Source organism: Argopecten irradians, chromosome 11 (assembly GCF_041381155.1).
Source record: "Argopecten irradians isolate NY chromosome 11, Ai_NY, whole genome shotgun sequence".
Lineage (NCBI taxonomy): Eukaryota > Metazoa > Mollusca > Bivalvia > Pectinida > Pectinidae > Argopecten > Argopecten irradians.
In genome coordinates this window covers 28,084,092-28,091,786 of record NC_091144.1, presented here as the reverse complement: position 1 = coordinate 28,091,786, position 7,695 = coordinate 28,084,092, and the positions used below count along the sequence as shown (strand labels likewise).

Below are 7,695 nucleotides of genomic sequence, written 5' to 3'. Positions count from 1 at the left end.
CTACGATTTATCACAGTTCTCGTTTCTGATAGCTAGAAAATACAAATACAGTTCTAGTATAGCTGCTTATTTTCACGGGTCAAAATTTTCGCGATTTAGACGACAAACTAGGAAAATTTAATTTTAACGAATATAGATATCGCGACTCAGCTTCAAGGTAATTCAACCAGTTAATATTTCACAGATATTTCACAAACACATCGACGATCCGCGAAATGCCGCCGAACATTACTGTAAAAGTAGCCAGCTATAATGTATACAGTTGAATAAGTTCTGTTGAGTTGATCATATACAGATATGTATTTATTTATTTTATTATTTTTCTTACTACATCTGAAAGTTAATTTTAAAAATTTTGTCATCAGCAAAGTAACAATCATTTACAGATATGTAAACAATTTTTGTTAATATTCATTATGCATTAAACTTAGTTGCATGAACTTTTAATGGGGAAACTACTTCTTTGGTTAGAAAATAAATTGAATTGAAACGAAAAGATTTGGTTTTAAAATTATATTTGAATGCAAAAAAAATGTGGTATACAAATATTTACTATTTAAATTGGATTAAAAAGTTGATTTCGGTTTGTTTAGGATTATCATTGCAATATACTGTAGCAATAAGTCAAAAACAAATGACTCGTCAGAATTGACTATGCATAACAAGAAACAACCAATAACCTTTTATCAAACTTTATTTAGTTAAATTACTTTCGGTTTGTGCAACACTAACATCCCATTGGACTTATTACATTTATATCAAGCAAATATATAAATATTGATATACATGTATTTATACATCATACGACAAAGCCATGCCTGCATGCCCCGTGGTCATGATCAGGGGGGTGGAGAGCAAAATTGAAACAAGACATGCTTATTAACAAAATGACAAAAAACATCAAATGAATAAATAACACAGTGCATTAAGATTGATTATCCTAACAATAGTTAACACCGTATGATCATGAGTTGTCGTCCGTGAACATGGAAGACCAAGATAGCTCATATTCGGTATTGAGTCTGAGACGAGGAAACATTGACCTAACAAACCAGATAATGACTGTGGGAATACAGGTAGTGATGTGTGATTGTGTGGTATCACTGCATACCTCAATCGTGTGGTACATTGGTATATGTATATGTTTGATGTGGATGTAATAAATCAAATGGAACGTTAGCATTGCAAAAACCGAAAGTAATATCACTAATTTGAAAAGCGGATTTTAACAAACGAACCGGTAGAGATGTTGGTTGTTTTGCTTGTTTGTTATGTATAGTCGATTCTGAAGAGTCATTTGGTAAGTCCTATTGTTTCTGACTTGTAGCTACATTGCAATGATGATTAATCCTACACAAACCGAAAGTAAGTTTTTTGAGGCAAAATATAATTTTTGAAGGGTAAATGTTTATATACCAAAAATACATTTTGTTTTGCATTCCAATATAAAAAAATATTTTCGTTTTACTTCATATTATTTTGCACACCAAAGAAGTAGTTTCCCCATTCAAAAGCCATGCAACTAACGTTAAAATGCATAAACAATACAATATGAACAATAATTGTTTACATAAATAAAAAAAAAGTTGTTACTTTGCTGTTGACACAATATTAAAACTAATTTTCACATATAGTAAGAAGGAAATGATAAATTAGATAAATGCTTATCTGTATACGACCAACTCAGCTAACGTTAACGCGTTATTCAACTATATGCCGCATAACCGGTAATTTTCACGGTGATGTTCAGGATTCTGCGATCTTCGACGTGATCGCGAAATTTCCGTGAAATATCATCAATTTGTTGAAAAACCTTTATGCTTAGTTGCGAAACCCAAAATTTAATCTTCCTAGTTTGTTGTTCAAATCGTGAAAATTATGGCCCACGAAAATGACCGGTTATACGGCATTTGTTTAGAACGGTGATTTGGACTGTGGTAAATCTGGGGACTTGATCATAGAACACAATGCTGTACAGGTAGATTATTGTCACTGTTACGTGTGACAGTATATTTAAAGATCAAAACAATGAAGTTATTACATGATGAGTTGTCGTTTGTGAACAGGGACACCCCAAATACAGCGCAGATATTCGTCATTTGCAGATAGGAACACATCGGATTTATTAACCAAATAAGAATCATGTTTAATTAAAAGGTAATATTAATATGATTGTATATAATTAATGACTTAAAGTCTAGTAGTTTGGTTTATAAATTGTGATTAAGGATGTACTCCTCTGAGAAGTCAAAATTTTCTTGTATTAAACTTTTTTTCTCATATAGATTTTTTGAAACAGGAGTTCATACCATGAAAGAAAATGGAAGAAAAATCATATGTCCGTGCGCTCGTTTTTGAGCTATTGTCACTCAAAGATTCCAAAATGACAAAATAGTGGATTTTATTGGAATTTTGCCGTTTTGACCTCATACACTAGAATTTAAAGCCATAATTCCCTAATGAGGTGTTTGATATGTATGGATGTTTGTAGAATTTATTTTCAAGTAGTCTTCATTAAAAATATACCAGATATGATTAATAAGAGTCATATTTTTTCTCAAAATAACAACATATGTTACCCCTACCCCTTAATTTTGAGCTCCAAAATGCACCATTTTCAGCCATTTTTGTCAAATTTAACCCTTTATAGAAAAAGTTCTGGTATTAAACTTTTGTCAATAGTTTGCATATCAATAGGGAAAGGGTTGTTCTTTCTAAATCAGGCAGAAAAATGGGGGGTCCGTGTGCTTACTTTTTTGCCCCATTTAAATATTTGTTATTTTTCAATATTTTTGACTAAAAAATAAAAGTGCTCAAATTACCATTAAATGTAGAAATAAAGTGACAAAAGTGTTTCATTTCACACATTAATGTTTAATATTTTAAATAACTTGAACCCAGTGAAGATTTACAGCAAAAATTAACTCGATACAGCTGAAAATGCTGACACGGTGATGATTTAAGTAAAAACAATTTAAGTAAAAAATGGGAAAACGGTGGCTCTACTCAAAGCCAAAAAATACACAATTTCAAAATGGCCGCCAAATGGGCCATTTCTTAAAATCGCTGTGTAAAAAAATTCTACTAAAAATAGAAATGTAATTTTTTTGACAAAATTTGCTACAGACCACATGCTACAGATATTGATAAATCGTATTTGAAAATCTCATAACGTTTTTGATCTATGTTGCAACGAGACTTCAGCGGGACTGAAACCACAGAAGAATACATCCTTAATATGAACGTTTATTGATACCTTGTAATGTTAACCCCACACGAACCGAAATAACAATAAAGTGAAGTTAATATGGTTAAGTCATAGTGTGATTCCGATGTATAATGAATCCAGTCAGTTAAGTCATTTGTTAAAAAGTTAAAACGCATTTCATCGTTTCTTATCATTCGGATACAGAGAGTGGACTTGAATTTTACAAATGATTTAATTATCAGTAACAAACTTACATATAAAGAAACAGACATTAATACAGCTGGGGTTTTTCTGTTGAATTCTTGCTGCAATGAATATCTCTTTTATAATAAATCCAAAAACATGAATACAACACCCGTCGTCCCAAATGTAGTAATTCCAAATACCGAGGTTTTAAGACCTGACGTATACACTGAATAACTAAGGTAGATAGTATTACCCATTTCCATTTTATCGTCACGATTTTTGACACAAAATAACATTCAGTGAGATATAAAATGGGCAGGTTTCCAATGTAACATGGTAACACATCACTGACATAACCAACATACCACATTCTTACAAACAATGACGAGGTTTACCTATTTTACACTGAATTCCTCTAAAGCGACGACACAATTCCAACAGCTATAGTATGCTTTTCATTCCATACACCTCAGTATAAAGAATTGATTACTCAAATTGTCGCTCGTTTTTAAGGTGCTCCACCGCTGACAAATAATATTTGTTTGCTATCGAAAAACAGGAGCAGACGAATTCGTATTTTGTGTCAGTTACAAAAGTTACTTACTTTACATCATTACCAGCATTGAACAGTTTGATCTTCTAGTTTTACTTCAAGATAAAAATATTTAAGATAATTAATTGCTTCACGACATGAAAAACTTTTTTGATATGAGTTTGGGGTTTTGTTTTCATTTAACATTATGGTGAGTGTAGTACATGTAGTTCCTTCATTTCTGCTGATTTCTTGATATTAAAATTATTTACAAAAACGGGTCAACATGAAAGTAAAATTCATCAATTTTACAAATTACTAGTTAAAATACGGCTGTACGCGGAATTTGTGATTTAATATTTACATTTCCGTTTTCTCTTTGCTATATAACCTTACCAACTGCGAAATCGTTTACACTTGCGCAAACGCAGTGATTGCCGCACAAGAATACACCCACAGGAACACTGACTTCCGCAAGTAATGTGAATGCGCATCCAGTTAGGCTTATTGTATCTGTATGAAAAATCTTCAATATATCACATTTATGAATGTAATGTAAATTTTAAATTGTATGTCAGCAAATCCAAAATTAACAAATTTTGTGTAAATGGGATGAAAAAAGATAAAGTTAATGTGGAACTATATTCTGTGTACTCCCTGAATTTGACAACATTTCCCGCCAAATAGAAGCCAGCTGTTCCTATTCTATCAATTGACCAGCTGTTTCAACAATCGTATAACATTTGGAAAGAAACAGAGTTTTATTTTATTTGAACACTTAATTTAAATGAAATGGTCGGTCGAAATGTAAATATAAGGAATGATTTTCATTGTTTGTTGTTTACTGGTGTATTTACTGCATTTTTTGTACAAATACTATAACATGACGCGCTAACGTTCTGTTATCAATGCCTTTCATCATACATTGACGCGGAATACGTCGCAGAAGACGACCGACTCTACTTCCCGTGTCCAGTGTGCGAGACTCCGATACTTCACGATAACGTCAATGCTGTCTAAGTACAGACTGTAACGAGAAGCTCTGTGAAGAGTGCAGAACCCACCACGAACGCAACAAAGCCTCGGCCTTGTATTACATTGTCTCTATGTCTGGAGACGTTGGTCTGCTCCCTGATGTTACCGTCTACGAACGTTGCCACCGACACTGTGGGAGACCGTTTGAAGTCTACTGTGTCGACCATCACGCCATGAGTTGTAGTACCTGTACGCTGGTGACTCACAGACAATGTAACAAAGCCGGTGGAGGAGGTGATTCAGAAGACTACGGCTACACCGAGTATTGTTGAGGTTGAATTGAAGGAGCTGACAGTAGAAACCAAGAAATGGTGGATGAAGTCGATGTAGGAATAACGGAACCAAACACAAAAGAAAAATAAATTTTAACTAATATTTCAGATAGAGTACAGGAAATCAAAGACAAGTCTAGTGGTATCAAGGCAATATCCCAATCGGAGATCGCTGATAAGTTCAGAAAGTGTAGGGAACAGCTTTTGTGTCGACGGAAGTGTATCAACGCATTCCACATCAATGTTGCAAATTCGGATACGTTGTTGTCATGTCAAGAACAGTTATTAGAGCGTCATCAATTTTGTCTGAGGGAACAAACGAAAACTCGGATATCGAGTCATTATCGTCGTATGAACCAAAATACCAAAAAAGAACCAAAAAGGTTTGATATTAGTCTGAAGCTAGAAGCGGTGATTGATGAAATCATGAAAATGACAATAATTAGCAATTTTGACGTCACCGCTTCACTTTCACCAGCGTCGCAGAATGCAAGTAGCTGTATAGATTCATTAATTGGATGTTTGCTGTCAACACCTCCAGCCACCAACTTCGAAGACTCGACGTCGACTTCTGACTTGGCGGGTTCTTTAGAGCGTGTAACAGTCCAGACTACAGAAGTAACGCCAGCGGTGGATGTATGGACCGGCTCGGTATCCTGTGTACATACAGTTAACGCCAGCACACTTGGAGGAGTGGATATACCTTACATATCAGGAGGCATCTTTACTGACAACAATGATTTACTTATCACAGATAACGCTAACAACAGACTCCTACTGTTTGATGACCAGTTTACTTATCAGAGAATACAAAGTTGACGGTAAACCTACAGATATAACAAGTGGACTTACCGCTGACGAGATATTTGTAAATCTACAAGATAAGTGCATATTGAGATGTACATTACGGAATGGGCAGGTTTCCGTTACCCACTTGATTAACAGTCCACATAATACCTGAGGTATATCAGTACTCAAAGAGAACATCCTGACTGGTACTCCTGACAGTGTGCATGTCATGCCTGTCGATGGGGAGGTCATCAAGTCTATAAAGAAACGTGGATACGGTACATTTCTCGCCGTATCTACGACTAGGTGTACAGGTTCTGTGATAACAAGTAGACACTTCTACAGATGGCATCTTCACATAAGAAATAGTTCCGGGAGCCGTTCATTGTAGTTACAGTTTACTGTCATAATTATAATGTAGCAATATGTGAGCTACAGAAAAAGAGGAGGGAGTATATATAATACTGATGTGTACAGGTCTAACCTGTACTATTTCTTTATACCTGTATATCAAAGTGTTGAGATGAAATTCAACACAGTTAATTTTCTCAAACTGTGTTTGCCATATATAAGCATATTGCTTGTAATCATGTAATTGTTTATCCGTTTAAATTATATTCGTTAGCAAACGTTATCTTTTGTTATTCGTATTATACATTTAGATTTAATTTTACACATTTTCACTCTGTTTTCACATATATGTTAAATATGAAGTGGATTTAAGCAATCTACAACAACTGACATTAGTTTGCTTGCCTTTTAATGCCCATATGTATACGCACTCTATTAATGATTTTTATGCTTGAAGGTGACTTTTTATTTGTGTATTTAACGGGCATAGGGCCCGAGAGCAGTTCTAGCGTATCTCTGTACCACTGGATATATGTGATCTATGTATTATCATTCAGCTGCTTTATTGTATGAGTATATGATTACAAAATTACATCCATAAACAGTGATATTTGGTATATCTTTAGTTTCTTTTTGTTTTTATTAAGAATGTAAAACCAACTCTCTTTTGCTACTGATCATTCGTATGTATGTATACGACATAGCAGTCAGATTAGGATATTTATTATATATAACATATATATATACGCTTATAATTACTGTAATAGATATATATACTTCATTCGAATAGATATTCTCTCTGAATAGATATGTTTACCTGTCGGGGTTGGATATCTGTTCTCTCTGACATAGATATCTGTACTTGTCAGGATAGGATAGTTATTCTTTCTGCCATAGATATCTGTACTTGTCAGAGTGGGAGAGCTATTCTCTCTCTGATATAAATAAATGTGCTCGTCCGGATAGAATAATTATTCTCTCTCTGACATAGATATCTGTACTTGTTTGGGTAGGATAACTACTCTCTGACACAGATATCTATACTTGAAATGGTAGAATAGCTATTATCTCTGATACAGATTTCTCTATATAACATAGTAGAATAGCTATTCTCCCTGACATAGATACCAGTACTTGTCATTGTGGGCTAACTATTCTCTCTGACACAGATGTCTCTACTTATCAGTAGGATAGTTATTCACTCTGACATAGATATTTGTTCTTGTCAGTAGAATAGTTATTCTCTCTGACATAGATATCTGTACTTGTCAGTAGGATAGTTATTCTCTCGGACATAGATATCTGTACTTGTCAGTAGGATA

At 34.1% G+C, this 7,695-nt stretch overlaps 1 pseudogene; it reads left to right on the top strand.

The window, feature by feature from the left end:
- The first annotated feature begins 4,808 nt into the window (after positions 1–4,808).
- LOC138334522 (uncharacterized) lies at positions 4,809–6,889 on the top strand (annotated as a pseudogene).
- Positions 6,890–7,695: the final 806 nt, after the last annotated feature.